The 17,522-nt window shown below is 42.6% G+C and overlaps 1 protein-coding gene across 1 annotated transcript in view; it reads right to left on the reverse strand.

Moving 5' to 3' along the window:
- LDLRAD4 (low density lipoprotein receptor class A domain containing 4) overlaps positions 1-14,176 on the reverse strand; it is a 271,366-nt gene extending 257,190 nt beyond the window's left edge. Inside the window, exon 1 of the mRNA XM_052704089.1 lies at positions 14,062-14,176. The gene's annotated coding sequence lies outside the window, so the exon portion shown is untranslated. The remainder of the gene's footprint in view (positions 1-14,061) is intronic.
- Positions 14,177-17,522: the final 3,346 nt, after the last annotated feature.

The following is a 17,522-nucleotide window of genomic DNA, read 5'->3' on the forward strand; positions in this document are numbered from 1 at the left end:
ATTGGATAAGACAGTTAAATTTTATGCTAATTACCTGAGCAGAAGTCAAGCATGTAATCTTCTTTCGTAACACAGCACTTCTGCATAACTGGACAGGAACATTTAATGACAAGAAAAATCAGACACTCATCAACACATGAAGAGCTGGAAGAAGGGAAGCATTTGGCTAATGGGAAGAAGACCTTACACAGCCACCCTTCAGAACCAAAACCTTGTTTGGCTTGTTACTAGCCTCAATTCAAAGTGAAAAGAATTACAGAGCCAGTTCAAATTGACCAGATTTCCATGTAAGCCCTCTGCAAAAAGTTCCCTCCTATTGAGAATTAGCAGAAGGGAAATGAAGAGGGAGAAATCAGCAGAAGACATGAGAAAATACAAATACAGTGGGCAACTTAAACAGCATCCGTACACATAAGAATTTCTAGCAATACTAATCTAAAGTCAGATAAATCATTCAACAGCAGAGAACAGTCAGGAAGATGCATCTCCTGTGCAGTAATATGTACTCTTACCCTGTAAAACAAATGTGAAAAGGAATGAAGCAATCAATTAAAACAACAGTTTTAATAAACTATCTGAAGAAAGTTGCAGATTTGCAATGAAATGAAAGAAACTTTCAAAAGAACTTTAAAAGTAAAGTTGTGCAACAAAGTAATATAAGGCAAAGCTCCCAAAGAAGTTTGCATGTCTTGTCAGTAACATCCCTGTAGATCTCTTTGCCATCAGAAAATCTAATGCATCAAAGCAGAAATACTTCTTGTAATGTATCCTTTTGAAGACACTAACTATGAAATAAGAACTGAAATAGGCAATTTATAAGGTAAAATTTTTAAAACTTTTCTTAACATTATGACAGGATTTTTTTTCCTTTTATTTTGCACGGAATCATACAAGACTACAAAAACTGATCCAATATAAACGTAAGTTTGGTTGAAAAGCAGGAATGTGATTTTTTTCATTCTGCTATAAAGCAATCAAGTTTTGATATGGAATCTTTTCAGCAAGATGTGAAATCCCCTCCTTACCAAAAACTTAATCAGTGTTATTCTGACCCATCAATTACCTCTTCAGGGTAATTAAAGCAATATAATTCATGTTTTTTTTAAATGCAGAAAAGGTTGTTTAATTGTGATTTTGGAACAACCAATTGCAGCACTGAGGCAAAAGGAGGGACCTGATACAAGTACAAATGCACACATTTTTGTATCAATGAAGTGTTGCCAATGCCTTCCTTCTTGAAAAGTAAACCAGATGATTTGTGACTAATTACATAGACAACGCTCTGAAGACAACATCTCAAGGACGTACAACAGTGCTGACAACTTTAGCCACATGCAGCTCCACAAGTCAGTAGCTCCTTTTTACCTGCAACAAGACTTCAAGTAAACTTAGTTCTGTTCTTGGCACTTGGAATGTTTAGAAATAAGGCTGCCTTCCTTCATATTCTCCATTTTCTTCCACTACAACAAAGGCTTATTCCTACCTGCAGGTCAGACAAGATGAATTCCAGAAGGTCCCTTGCAGTCTGAATTACTTCTCAACTCTCTTTGCATCATCAGAAGACGAAGCCGGAGTAAGCACAGTGTACCTCTTCAATCTACGCTGTGCCAGGACTCTGCATTCCACGAAGTTTCCCTAATTTCACTTACAATCTCCTTATTCAGCTTAAGGCTGCTCACAACAAACATTTTACACCCGTAAGCAGAGAGGTCTCTAGCATATAGCAAAGAAAGAAATTTGCTTCTGCACCTTACTTTGGGCCTATTTCTCAGCCTTACGTAGAACCTGCACAGACTACAAGCTGTCCACTGAAGTTTGCCAAGTTCATTTTTATCAACGTCCACTGATTCTTACAGAAATGCTATCAGGTAAAATTCACCAAAATCAGCAGATATCACTGTTTCCACTACAAACATGCAAAGTTGTGATGGTCTCTAAGGCCCTATTAAATTAATAACTGTGCATGTGACATCTCTTCCAAGACAGGAAAGAAGATTTTCAGATGAACCCAACTGCACAGCTGTCTGTCCAAACACACACGTCCATTTTTCGGGTTAAATTCACCAATTTACCTCAACAGCAATTAATACAACTGCCATGAATATAAAGCACTCTTTCCCTCTAGATCTCCATTTTCCCCGTTGTTCTGTCCCCTTCTCAACTCTACTGTGAGTCACAGACAGATTAGAAATCAGATCAGCCTAGAATTTGCAACAGTGACTTAGCCTCTTTGGACTAAAAATAAACAGTAGATAGAGCGGCTGGAAGGAAAAAAAAAATTGATGCCAGTCGGCCCCAACGTGCTCTATTTTACCAGAGCAAGAATCAACAGTATCTGAAGTTTACAGGGCTTTTCTTCCCACAGCACTGCCACCGTGCTCCTGCAACTGTCTTTAGGTCCACCCAAGAACACAAACATCCAGAATGCGTATACTGAAGACTGTGAGCCCCTTAGCATTGGAATAAATATTTCTGGGAAAGCAACAAAGAGAAATAATCACCTGGCTTATTCTAGTAGCTTTGCAAAGCGTTTACGACAACGCTGGCTCTAAGTGCCACAGCAGGCAATCCTCAGGCAGCCCGCGTGCTAAAATAATACCCTAAAGCAGGAGCAGCATGATTGGATTTCTATGTACATCTAAGGTCACCCAGGTCCTGCGTCTGGCCGGCTGCTCCTCGCCACCAGACACCTGCGCCGCATGGGCTGCCTGCACACCATGCTCATCCTGGAGATAAATGCAGCAGATCCAGCCAGCCACACACTTCCTGACATTCTCCAGAACAGGCAGGTTTCATTCTTTTTCTCCAGAGCACGGAGATTTTGATATTAATCTGAACAGGGAGGAAAGCTGGAGTCTGCTACGCAGAAACATCTAGTCAAATAAATACGTCATTAAGTTAACTAGCTACAGGATTGTCTACCAGATGGATGACATCTTGGTTGCTAGTGGAACACTTTTCTATAGCCTTGTTTGAGGCAGACACATTTGGCTCTCCCAAGTACTGATGCAAGCTCCCAGATGGACTAGATCATTGCTGACACCTTATTACAAACCCTAGAGATGAAAGAAGGGAGCACAGTTTTTGAATCACAACACAGGACTCTGAAATATTCAGACCTCCTAAAAATAAAGTTTATGACAGAATCCTTGTTTTTATTTATTTATTTTTAAATCGTTGAAAGAAACTACTTTCAACCAGGAACAGTAAATAGGGGAAACACTACAGCAAGAATGACTACAAGAGTCTTGACAAACTTGAGGACCAGAAGATCCATGACATGAATACATACCATAACTATGGATATATACAACTATTACAGCTCTGAGGCTTCAAAAAATTATCTGTTGTTCAGCTGTTACTGATACCAAAGAGCTTCCATATGGAATTTCTAGGCTGGGGTGGAAGGGGAAAGCAAAGAAGAGGAAAACATTTAGACATTACAGCTGCATGACTTCCCTGAAATACCTGCATCTGAAAGTACAAGAGAGGGAGAAAGAGGTCTTCAGCTACAGGAGTGCCAGGAAAACAAGCAGAGAGATCAGGGAAATGAGAGAACCTGTGGAAACAGCATTTGCTTTTTGGTAAGGAGTAGGGAACATCTGAGACCATCACAAGTACATGAGAGGAAAAAGGCATATTTCACTATTTTACTTATCATGGTCAGAAGCAGGGGGAAAAAATATTCTTTTAACATTTTTACACCATGAAAAAAGAGACTATCCTTTGCATCCAGTAAGTTCACTCTTATCATTCACTCAAAAATAAGAATTTGTCATTCAGATATCTTACGTAAAATATTTTCTCTTGCCTCCAGAACCTGCTATACCATCTAACCCAGGAAAGATAGATTGTTGAGAGTGTTACAACTCTGTGACAAAAATTCAAAAACAAATAGCTGAAGTTTTTAAAAACAAATCAACCCACTGAGACAGGGAATATGTTTGGAATTCTGTGTTTTCCTAAGTCTGTGAGAAACTTATTCTGCAAACATCTATCCGCCTCTGCTTCAGCGGCCTTAAACTTATCACATGTGCAAACAACTTAGATGTGTCAATTAAACGTGCACCAAATAAAATAATACAACTCATTTGTCTCCACATTTAGTGAAGAGACTCTTGTGTTTTCAGCATCTTCAACTATACCGTCATGGTGGAGGTTATTCAAGGCCAGGTTGGATGAGGCTCTGGGCAGCCTGCTCTAGTATTAAATGCGAAGGTTGGCAGCCCTGCCTGTGGCAGGGGGGTTGGAGCTTGATGATCCTTGGGGTCCCTGCTAACCCAAGCCATTCCATGATCATTTCAATGTACTGAAATCAAGAGCTGCTCTCAAGTTATCATTCACGTAAGAAACAACTTCCAGTGAGCATTTTAGCATCAAGTTAGACAGCAAGTTCAGAAAGCTCTGTCCGTTTGCTTTTTGTAAGAAAAACACAATCCTTGAATCAACTTATCAAACAGAATGTTTATAAGCAAAGAGAAAGGGTATCCTTGTCTTTTCAGAGAAAGAATATAATTTCTACTACCATCACATCACAGACCTCAACAAGAATGTCAGGGAGTCTTAATTTTGTAATGGTAGCTAACAATAAATAGGAAGCAAGCAAAAATGAATTTTCAGCTACATACACTGCATCTACTTCAGTTGAGCAGTTCCTCTTCTCCTGCAATACTATGGTCCCTCTGGGAGGCAAGCTCAGCTGGACAGAAACAGTAAAGAACAGAACTACCTTTTTCTCAGAATGATTCGCAGTTCCTTTTAACCCTTTAGAACATTCCAGCTTCAAGATGTTCTTTGCTTTATGTATGTCTTCCTATATAAGGCACAGCAAAGTACAACTTCCAACCCTCTGCAGTCAGGGCTAATATGACAGAAAGCAAATGAAAGCCTTAAGACAACAAAGGATTTGGTACTCCTGAGGAACTTCCTCAGGTGAGCCGCAGATTAAAAAGAAGTGGCAAGACAGATATTAATCGACATCCCCAAAGGCACAGTGAAAGACAGCTCAGCCTAGAATCAGCCAGTTTCTGGGCTGCAAGACATTTTTCAATGTTATTAATTTGTTTCAAAGCAAAAGGAACTCAGTCTCTCTCTCCATTTCCTACCAGCTGCTGAGTAGGAATTCATTTTTTTCTTAGTTTCACTGCTTGGAGGGCTGCCAGTTTCAATATGCAAATACAAAGGATCACTGCAGGGCCCAAATCTGAGGTGGTCCCACAAGGTTTATTGCAGAGAGAAGTCTCTGGAATAGACTTCTCACACGGAGCATGCAAGTAAGCCCCCTGTTTCTGGAAACACAGTGTCCCTGGTCACAAAGTAGGATCCTTAGTAGTTCTGCTCCATGCCAAGGACCCTGAAAACACCAGGCCTTCACCCAAACCACAGGTCACCAGGAATCAAAGAGAGGTCATATCTTATTTTGATTTGAGTGAAAGTCTGTCGAATCTGAAAGATTTGCAATGAATCATCTCAAGCTCAGTGAACTGCCATTTCTGACTAAGTTACTATCACTTAGCAGTCTGCAATTAGCTGCAGCTAAGATGCCACTTCATAGTGGCATCATGAAAACTGATCAATAATAAGCAACACTGACAAAAGTCAAGATAAATCAAGTACATGATAAAATGTTGAAGTTAAAGTAAACACCTAAGTCAGGAGGCCCTCGTTCATACACAGATGGTTTCAGATCACTGTAATTCAAATTACATTCTGAATGATGCTCTCATTCAGGTGGAAAATGACCTTTGATTGATTCGAGCTAGAGATATAAGGAGCTGTTCTATATTCAACACAGCATTCACACACAAGTTTAACATACTTTAACATATACATCTTGACTTGACACTTCGTTATTTCCTTTGGTGTCTCCATGTAGATATGATTAAAGGCTTTTATCTCCAACCTGTAACAATACCCAGAGGAAAACAGGGAATGGGAAAAGTCAAAGTCAGCTCCTGGTTGCATATTCAACTTAAGAGAGAACTCATCATCATAAATGACACTTTCAGGATATCATTGTTCATCTAAGTCCTCCTCTGCAACCCAAAGAAGCCATCTTTTTCTATTTCTTCTCATTCCTCCTGGTTTCTGAGAGTTTTAGCTAATTTAAAAAAAAAAAAAAAAAAATCAACAAAATGCTTCTTTGCTTCATTACTATGCACTATCAGTGCTGTATCTCTTTCTTGAAATTTACCTACTTGCCAAGCCACCTCCCTCAAAAAAAGATTTGTAGCTTTCTGCTGTAGAAACACTGCACAACACCAGTTGTTTTGGTCAAAAGGCTGTGAAGATCACTAGAACAAAAGTGATTTTCACCTACAGCTGTGAGTGAGAAAGCTAAGCTCTACATCTATTGCAGGTAACTTCGTCTTGCAGCTAAAGAGATTTTTATCTCCCTAATCCTCAGTGCATTAATGCCTACATTAAAAAAGCGATAGCATCACCGTTATCAATCTAATAAGGCATTATAAGAATAAAGATATCTGTAAATTGCTTTGATGAGAAAGCTTTGCCATAAGGTGCTAAGTAGAACAGGTCAGATAAAGCACACATTTGACAAACACTGGCAGTATTTCTGTTCATCAACAGATGGTAGCTTTTTGAAAAAAATATTATTATTATTACTATAATTTACATGAAAGTAAGTACCAAATCATACCTGCATTCAACATACTGCAAGCTGTTCTGACTGGAGAGATGGATCACTTTAAGCTTCCCAACTAAATAGAGACTCACAATTTAAGACATTTAAAGTGAGAATTGAGCATTTTCAAAAAGTTAATCTAAAATGTGCTGCTTCTAAAAACTTGCTAGGAAGGTTATTAAAACAATAGGAAGAATCTGAAAGAGTCACATATAAAGAAAACAACACTTCTGGAAATATTTACAGAACTCTCTCCTTTTCCACTACCCATCCAGGTTTGATGAGCAGTTACAATTAATGTAAACCTTTTGTAAAACAAAATATCTACACATCAACTGCACTGGCCGACAAAGGCTATTAGTCAGCCCAACTCTAGCTTTTATATAGCCATTATCTTTAATTTAGAGCGCTGTATCTTATCTGCACCTACTTTCTTTACAAATGTTCCGTCTCGTTTTGCTCAACGCTAGTTAGGCAAAATCTAAAAAAAAAAAACCACGGTCATGCATTAAGGTGAAATTACAAAAGAAGAACATAAGCCCATTAGGTAATTCACAGAAGGTGCCAGTTCAACAGCTACGGAGATTAAATTAGGTTATTTTTAAGTGTTCGTCACTTCGTCTTCTCTCCCACACCTCCTGCTGTGTTCCTAGCTCTGACCCACAGGACAGAAGCCAGGCAACTCACTTCTGTCTTAGAAAAATCCCAAGTAAACCACAGCAGACGTCCAGTTGAAATTCTGTATAATCCAGGTCAAAATACCTTTAGCGTCACTTGACACGATAACTACTGGCTAAGCAACAGCAGAAAACAAAGCAACACTAAATAGTTCGGTGTAACAACTCTACATGTACGTAGGCAATTACATACTGTAGAATCACTATGGTTGGAAGAGACCACTAAGATCACCTAGTCCAACCGTCAGCCCAGCACCACCATGCCCACTAGGCCATGTCCCTCAGTGCCACGTCCACACGTTTCTCAAACACCCCCAGAGAAGAAACTAACATCCAACCTGAACCTTCCCTGGCGCAACAAGTTGCCAGTTACATGGGAGAAGAGGCTTACCCCCACCTCACTACAACCTCCATTCAGGGCGTCCTAGAGAGCAATAAGGTGTCCCCTGAACCTCCTCCAGACCAAACGCTCCAGTTCCATCAGCTGCTCCCGACCCTTCAAGAGCTCAGCTGTCCTTCTCTGGACATGCTGTGGGGCCTCAATGTCTTCCTTGTAGAGATTGGCCCAAAACTAAACACAGGTACACTCCTACTAGATCGAGGACTAAAAAATTTATATTAATTATTGCTTCAGGAGTCATTAATACCTAATGGAAAGCTTAAAGGTGTTTACAAGTTCAAAATATTAATGAATCACTCTTAATTAACACACAGTAAAAATTTCACCAAAATGGAAGAAGAGGTTCAGTAAAGAAATGGATTCATATCTCAGTCACAAACTCCCCCTCCTTTCCCTCTACGCAATGGAGAATAGGTGTGACAAACCAACAGGCTCAGGTACACCACATAAAAAGGTAACTAAGAAAGAATCACACATTTTTCCTTCTCATAATCCCTGGAATCAAGATGAGATGAAGCTGTGATTAACAAACTGGACTTTTTGAAGATGCCTGCAAGTACTGGACACAGCAAATAAAAAACAAAGTGCAGCAGCTTTATACTGGCACATGCTGAGTGTTAAGAAGCAGGTGAGTCAACTGTTAAATTCTGAGTAAAAACAGGATTTAGGCAGAAAACACTTTTCCAGTTCAGATGTGACTCTACTAAGTGCTAACATGCATTCTAATAGAATTTTATCCTACTGTCTAAAATCATTACTAAAATATATTCAGTGGTCAAAGATCACGGCAGAATCATTCAAACCTCAAGATGTTTATCAGACAATTATTCATAAGAGCACTTCTCTCCTCCAAGTCATTACATCTTTTACAGACAACTTCAGAATACATGAACAGAATGATATACTGAATGCAAGAATGGAAATCTCCAAACTTGTCTTTTACAGGCAACAGCAAGTTCAATGTGGTAATAAGTTTTGAGAAGCAGACTCATTGCCAGTTTCCATTTTTGACAAGAAGGGTACCAGGATGCCTAGCATGGAAAAGAAAAAAAAATAAATCAAGAGCACTCAGAGATGCAAACACGATGAAGACATTTCCCCAACACATCTTATTCTTGTATGCAGCATTTGAGCACTGGGGGCTTTTCCAACAGATACCATTCTGCCTTTTCACACTAATCCTAAACATGTTAGCTGAAAGGCAGAGGAACAATGCCCACCACACTCACCACTTGTTTCTCCTGTCTTACAGAGAGCTAGCAGTCAGTGCCAACACAGATAAAACTTATTAACACTTTACTCAAAGACTTCCACATAACTCCCAAAATACTCCACACAATTGTCCCTTTTCCACTGGTGCTGGCACTGAAGTCTGAAGTCTAATACTCTGATTTCTCACCTCACCTTAGCGAAACAAAACCAAACAGTAAATTATAATTTAGGCCTACCCAAAAGCAAACTCTGCCACACGTTCTTATTCCAGCACACAAAATTTCTCCTAAGATGAATAGTTTTCCAAAATTGCACAACTGAAACTTTACTGAAAAGCAAGTAACAAGCATGCACATTTCTGAATTCAATTATTAGGAAAAAAAAAACAAAAAAAAACAAAAAAAAAAAACAAAAAAAACAAACAAGCTTTTATTAGAATTAAAATAATGATTTTAGAAATAAATTTTCAATTAGGCCTATTAACCCATCTACTTTAAAATCACCTACACAGACACCTATCTACCTAAAAAAATGATATATATTGTGCTACTGCTTTTTTTGCTGAGCAAGAGAAAGACTAAAGCCTTGGAAAAATGCTGAAAATGTTGATGTTTTAAATGTCTCATATAACGTTCAGATTGGAATATAACAACTTTGCTTAATCAGTTTCAACCTTCAGGACTAAGCACTGGACTCAACACAAGATAACATCATCATGTTTCTACTGTCACTCTAATGAAAAAATGCCTGAGCACGAACTTTCTTTCTCTTTCTTTTAAGAGTTATCCAACCACCATACCAGAAAGTCCATTCAGCTCTGCTTCACATGCAGTAAGAACTCAGCAGTCGCATGGGGCAGAAGCCCAGCACCGGTTTATACCGTGCAGCACTGCTCCTGCAGCACCACCCCTTGTCACGCACCCTGACCAGTCTTTCTGCAGGGATGCCGGCCATCACCAACTTGCACTGCTCCCCAAGCTGATATGCTTTTCAGTTTTAGAAGATAATAAATTGCAAAGCCCATCCTCTTTCAGTCCTCTCCTTGAAAACTAAATCCCCTCGCCCATAAACCACTTCCACAATGAAGCAATTTCCCAAGACTGCACAGCTGCCTCAAAGGTGTTACATCCAAACTTGGGTGCAGCAAGTTTCCAAAATCCAGCAGAAAAGATTCCCAGTTTATCTGTGATAGGCAGACATTAAAAGTAACAGTGGGTGTGGATGTGCTGCTTTCCCAGCCCTCTCCCCACTGCATGCACTTCCACCCCCAACTTCTTTGCTGGTTTTCACGCAGATTTGTGCCAGACACTTGGCATCCTCATTAAGTGGTGTCTGGCAAGCTGCCTAAGTTTTAGTGGGTTCTGGGAATGCCAATATATTAACCAGAGGACTGTCTGCATGCCCTAAAGAGATTTTATTCAGGAAAAGTCAACTATTTGGCACAAAGAACACTTCATTCAAATCTAGGAAAGCTCTCCACTGGCAATAAGAACAGAAATTGCATTTACGTTCTTCCTAATTTCTGTCTCCTATCTAAAAGAAGAGTTTGAAGGAGAGCAAGATCGTTTAAAAGGTCAGAGTGCTGTCTGTAATAGGATTTTAGGGAAAAGAAAGGCAGATATGAGCAGCCCAGACCCAGCATCACATCAAGAAAATGATTCGTTTTCATTCCATTGTCTCCTGTGACCAAAATAATCAGGAAGACTGAATTTACCTACTATTACGCTGAGCAACAATGAAGGCAATACGGGTACTCACATATCTCCATTGCTTTCAGCAAGAAAAAGCATTTAGAAGAATGCACCTACATTTAGCATCTTCCAAATATTCTAAATCGAGGCACATGCTACTGCAATGCATACATTAAATAAATATAGATGATGAATACAGAGACGCTTTGTCAGCATGGAGAACAGAAAACACCGTGATGCAGCCATCGCTCTTACCAACCTGCAGGCTTCCTTCCCACTGCAGTCTCCTCACAGTCGCTATCACTGAACTGAGTCTCAGAATTAAGCACACAAAGCTCCTCTCTAAAATAAATAACTCACATTTTTCTTTCAAATAGAAGGTTCAGAAGAATGTGAAGAAAAAAAGGTCAACAGCTTTCCTGCGTCGGAATATTCTGCTTGTGCAGCACATAGGAAAAGTTGAAGAACACCAACAAACGCACCATTACTTTGTTCCGAGACTGTTTCTGCAGCCTTTCATACCTAGAGAATCCCATTAATTTCAAGAAGTCATTCAGCTAATCAAGTACTCTGCTATCATTTAGACACTGCTACCCATTTTTACAAAGAAATTATTTTAAACTGACATTTACTTCAAACCCATCATTTTGATTTGTGCAGAAATTTGCTGGTTTCCTGACAGCAGCTTCAAAATATCACGATCTCTTTATAATGACTAATTAGCACCAGAGAGTTAACAAGAAATCAATTAAAATCAGTTCAGTTTAAATGTTTTAGTGTACATATTAGAAGTCTGGCAAAAATAAGATGATGTTTGGTGGGAAAGAAATTTTTAGCTCTCTAGGCTGCATTTGCTTAGACATCAACCTTCTAGGCAAGACGGCTACCCTTAAAAATAGCTGTCAACTGAGAGAAGAAAATGTGCACGTATGAATCATTTCACTACGGGGTTGGATTCCCAGCAACCGATGCACCACTGTTCTGGCATCAGTGCCTGTGCCGAGCAGCTGATACGAGCTTGGTGCCATTGAAGAATTTCACGGTTATCACAGAACCAATCTGCAAAGAAATTCATCTCCAAACTCCTAGAAGTATCTGTATTCCCTCTCCGGCAATTCATCTGCAAGGAGCTGCTTTAAACCATTGGGAACTACAGGCAGAAAGATAACTTTTCCAAGGCTGCTCAGAAGTTCAATGCAAGATCCATTCCTGCCAACATGAGACCTGGTGGGTAGGCACGCACTTTTTAACGCTTCATTTCTCTCAACATTAATTTAATTCAGTATAACCTCTAGGATGCCTTTTTTTTTTTTTTAATAAAAATGAACTTTTTTTTCTGGTACATCATATTCTGAAAGGACTCTCAATAATTTCAGACAGCATCACACTTAAGTGCAACCAGCTCCCGTTGACAAAGCAGCAGCCAGTACAGAAGGTGCTGTAGGGCAGCTGGGAAAAAGAAAACTAAATTTTGGACAAAAAAATGAAATGAAAAACTCTCTTTTTCCAAAAAAGAAACAAGAAACAAGGCCTGGTACCTCCAGTGAACGGAGAACTAAAAGCATCTTATCTTCACGGGCCTCAGCTTGCGGGTTCTATGCAGAGAAAACAGCATTTTATCTATTTAAAGCCCATCATGGGGCAGGTTAGCTCTGAACTGTTCGGTTTGGCTACTGGTCGGCAGTCTGCATCTTACTAAACTCAGTCCTCATATGCCTCAGTGTTGAATCCCCATTTCTTCCTATTTCTGCAACATGCATTGAGGGCTGAGCTCCAGCTCTACCAGCCAGAGCTACCCAATGCCCATAATGTTTCAATTAACACAAACCACCGCTTTGAAATATCTGGTCTCACATTGTTAACCCATCCTACGTTACACATTTATCATCGTTTCAGCCTGCCCAGACATCTTAACTTGCTGATGAATACCAATACGTCTTTATACGAGCACTGCAATGGTCTCCACATATCAAAGAATAAGAATTAAATACACTGGTATAAAACACAGGGTATTTGAAAAGATGCATTTTCCCTTCTGTACGTAATGACGTGCATTCGATGCATTCCAACCCAACTTCTCCTGGCTCTGCTCACCCCACGGATCACACCAACCAAATGCCTGCTGCTAGAACACCAGCACAGACACTCAGAGCACCATCACTACCTCAGTGAACGTAGACAAGAGGCCACGTGGAACATGGAAGCAAGAGGACTTCCCGCTGGCACACTGGCCTTCCAGCAGACCCCTTTGCTCTACAGCTACGAAGCCGCAATATTATTATATTCTCATTAGCTGAAGCAGACACGTGTGCACCACACACAGTTATTCATCTCCACTCAAAGTGCGCAAACGTTACTTAAACGCTTTTGGATTGTTGCAAAGAGTGCAATTCTTTGAGCCCTCACCCCAGCACTGAAGCCAGAGGGCAGGGCAGCAGCACCGTGCCCCAGCAGCACCCAGGCCTGAAGGCTGAAAAGCCAAAGGCGCTTTGCAGAAGGGCAAACTGCTGTTCTCACGCAGTGTCCACGTCCTTAACCTCATCCACGCTCTCCTCGCCGTGGAACCTCTTCTTTCTGGGGCCCCCACGGGCGAGGTGCCGCACGTGCTTCGCTCTTCACACCATGCGCTGCACCTTCCCATTCCCCACACAATCGACGCAAAAGTTTTTGCGTGCCAGAACAGATGAGCTCTGAGATTTCCTTCCTGACAGGAAGGTACCTGCTTTCAAAAACCCGCAGGCTACGGCACCGAGCACTATTTCCAGCAGCACACGAAACCGCTCACCAGACCGCTGTCCTCCTGCACAGCCACCAAAGCAACCGCACCAGGCTCACAGCCTCCCCAAGAACCAAATGCCACCAGAGCCTTCACCGTTCTAGGCATTAAAATCATACGCCGCCACGCAAATATAAACAAAAGACAAAAAAAAAAAAAGTTATTTTTGCACGTTGCCCATTTCCTATCCTTTCTCCCGAGAGCCCGGAGCCCCGCACAGCGGTGCAGCCCGCTCTCAGAGGCACGCACACCTCTGGGCTGCGCGCACCACAAGCGAAGGATGGAGGCGGACGCGACGGATTTCAGAACTACGTTTCTGCGGATAAACTTTAACCGAACCCGAAAAGAAAAGCGGCACGACGACACACGGGTCACCGGAGAGCGCCCGGCCGCCGCCCGCCCCGTTCCCTTCCCGTAAAAGTTGTCCGCCGGCACACGGCCGCTCCCCGCCCGCCTCTGACCGCGCCGCCGCCGCTGGCCGAGCCCCGCGTCCCCCCGCGTCTCCCCGCTACCTGTCAGCGGCACCGAACACCTGGGAGGCCGCCCCCACAGGCGGGTGGCGGACAGCAGCGGGCAGCGATGGGGCCGCCGGAGCCGCTCGCCGCCCGCCGCCTCCCCGCTCCCGACCCCGGGGCCTCCCGGCACTTTCCGCCAGCACTCACCTCCCCCCGGCCCCCGCTCGGGGCTGGCCTCCCGCGGGGCGCCGCGCCGCCTCCCTCCCTGCGCGCAGGCTGCGGCCGCGGCTGCCTCCAACTCATCCCAGCCCCGCCGCCGCCGCCGCCTCCTCCTCCTCCTTCTCCTCCCCCCGCCCTGCCCGCTCCGCTGGCTGCCGCCTGTCTGCGGCGAGTCTGGCTCTGGCGGCCGGGCGCGGGGCCGCCGGCGCGGAGGAGGAGGGAGAAGGGAGGGAGGCGGGCGGGGAGGAGGAGGAAGCGGGGGAGGGGCGGCCGCGCTCCCTCCTTCTCTCCCTCCCTCCTTCTCTCCCCGCCGTTCCCTCCCTCCCCGCGGCGCGGCTGGCAGCTCACAGCGCCCCCTACCGGGCGGATGTACGCGGCGCCGGCCGCCCCCCCGCGGTCCTCCCTGCTGTCGGCGCCCCTTCTTCCTCTGCCTGTCCGGGGGTAGGACGCGGGGGGCGGCCCCGCGGGTCCTACTTCTTCCGCGCCTGTGTGAAACAGGGAAACCTGGGGAAGAGCTGGGGGAGGCCAAGGCTCAGTTTTGTCCCGTGCAGAATGAAATTTTTCTGACATTTAAAAAAAATGTTGCAGGACAGGAAAACCCAGTTCCAGGCAAAGCCTGGCGGGCTGAACCCAAGGCAGGAGTGTGCCCTGCCCGGGAGAGCTGAGGTGCACGCACTGCAGGCACCATCTGGCTACACCTGGCTGAATGTTCCTGTGCCCAACAGTCTTGCTCTCTGCCCCCAGTTCACATTCCCTGTCTCAGCAGATAGCCCTTGAGGCTTAGGGCTGCCACTGGGGGTTGGCCAACTCAGCCTCAGCTATGCCAAGCCTGGTGGCAGCACATGTAGCAACCACAGGTTGGGAATACATGTAAATGTCCAAAGACTGACCCACAGGAAAAATATATGTATATTTGAAAAAAATAAATCTCTACCAATTCTACCTCTGTTCCCATTCCCACCCGTGATGCACGTTCACAAGACTTCTCACTTCATAGCTGAACTGAATGAATAGCAGCACAGAGCGGGGAACCTGATGAGCTCTGTTTCCAGTTTTAAGTGTGCCCTCTTAACACAGACACACTCCTGAAGTTCAGTTCATTCCCTTCCTGCCTTACCTTGGTCCTGGAGAATAAGATGGGCACCCAGGCCCCACAGATGGTGAAGGCCACGCTGCAGGCTGTCAGTTGTGACAGGAAATGGGGGAGCACTGAATTTATTCCAGAGCAGAGAAACAGCAGTGAAGGACAATTTTAGCAGACATATTTTGGATTAATAATCCTTATTAATCATAAGGAGTACTAGCTGGAACAGGGCTACATGTCCTGAAAGTTGCAAAAATCATCTCAAGTTCCCAGGGTTAACTGTCACCACACCAAACTACTGTCTGCATTTTATTGACAAATCGAGAGAAGCTTGATTTCAAGTTTGCTTTTTAATTTGCAACCAAGAATCAAGTGCTTAATTTCTAGGTGTCCCAGCAACCTGTGTGTGCTCCACCACACCTGGGTTTGACGCACTGTGGTTGTGCTCCCTCAGTGAGGAAAACAAGACGACACTCACTTCAGGCAGAGATTCTTGCCATGTGCTAAGTCACATCCCCAGCCCACATAAAAGTTTGCAGAGCACAACAAAATCACCCATCAAGTACCAAACCACCCCTATACAAAACCTCAAGAGTGGAAAAATTGCCTCTAGAAAGGAAAGATATGGGAGAGTAGATTAAGTGGACTGTTTTTCTTTGCTCTCACACAGAAAACTCATCTGTTATTGTGATAACAGTGAGTATCTAGTTTTCCTTGAGAATGCTTCTGGCATATGTGGTCCCACGTGAACTGGTGTAATCTATTAGAAGTTCTGTAGTGGACACGATTACACTTGTAGATATCAATTCCCATGAACTGGAGACTGGAGGTGCTTTACTTTTTCCAGTCCTGGTTTGAAGGGATTTATGCCATTTCTTCATAATGCCCAAGTCAAATCCTCAAAAGTTGCTTAAACAGATTAAAATGACTAGTTTAGCTGCTGCCCAAAAAAATAATTGTCTTTATGGGTATAATTCTCGTCAGCTAACAAATATGCACACTGTTGTTGTCTTTTCTCCTATTTTCAAGTTTTCTTTTTCTAATTTCTGACAGAAATCAACAGGTCCATATATCTTCCCAAAGCTTTTAAATTTAAGTTTGAAATTTTGTTCTAAAATGCAAAATTGCAGGGCATACATGCCATCTTCTGAGATGAAGCAAACAAATTCTGACTTAAAGATTTATGAATTTGCGTTTTTATAGAAAACTGTAGTGGCAAAAATTGGGATATTTGGGGTATGTAGAAAGAAGATGGGGGGAAAAAAAAAAACAGCAAAAATGCACATAAAGTGCTATGCTTATATTGATCTATACCAGGAAATTGAACCAAAGTTATCACTCAGTACTGCTGGTACACTTGTTCCCATATGAGACATCCCTGGAAGGGACAAGCTGACGCTGAACATATTGGCACCTGCCAAAGGACAACAATGCCTCAGGTTTCTCAATTCCTTTACCTTTTTATCACTATCTTCGTCATTTCCAGCTTCTGTTCGGTGTCTGGATAGAGTACAGCTCCACTTCAACATCTGAAGAACATCAGCATTTCTGAAATGTAAAGAGAGGGAATCAAAGAGGAGTGTTAAGATTTTTATACATCATAGGAGATGCTGGAGCTGTGCTGACATTTCTCTCTAAAGAGAATCCCAGAGAGAGCTTGGGAATATGAGGAGACATTTCTTATTATTTTTTTTTCTCCAGATAACAAGTCTCTTCTGGGAAAGCAATACTCACATTATCATGATATTGGATTTTCATACCCACGAGGTTGTGTTGACATCCTGGCGGCATTTCCTGGACAAATAAGAGAAAGCTCCTATAATTGATTTAAGGTATTGGTAAATCTGTGTATGATTTCCTTTCTTTTCTTTATCCCTTCTTTATCCTAAACAATGTAGTTATGGGTTTTAGTTACTGGTGACTCATCTTGCTTCCCACCAGGAAGCCACAGACCAGTGTATTTCAACTGTTACTGATTCCTATTATCTGCTTCACAACAAGAACAAGGAAGATAAAATTAAAAACATTCAAACCACAATAACACAGCCAAATAACATTTGGGCACGTGTAATACGATAGCCTTACTAAAGTATGTGCAAAAAGCATGCTACAAGTAAAACAACACTTAAAACAAGTTAGAAGATTTTTCAGTAGGGCTTTTTACCCAAGAGGTCATCCTGACTTATCTCCCAGACAAAAAAATTCTTCCGTATGCTAACCTCCAAAATACACTACTCAGTCAAGCCCCTGGGGTAGGGAGTGCTGGATTTGGGTGCATTTTGTGCTCTCACACAAAATTAACAACAGACAGAGCCCTCAGCCTGAACTGAACTCCAGAGTATGTGCAAGGTCTTGCCCTGCACCT

Source organism: Tympanuchus pallidicinctus, unplaced genomic scaffold, assembly GCF_026119805.1.
Source record: "Tympanuchus pallidicinctus isolate F22 unplaced genomic scaffold, pur_lepc_1.0 scaffold5, whole genome shotgun sequence".
Classification (NCBI taxonomy): Eukaryota; Metazoa; Chordata; class Aves; order Galliformes; family Phasianidae; genus Tympanuchus; species Tympanuchus pallidicinctus.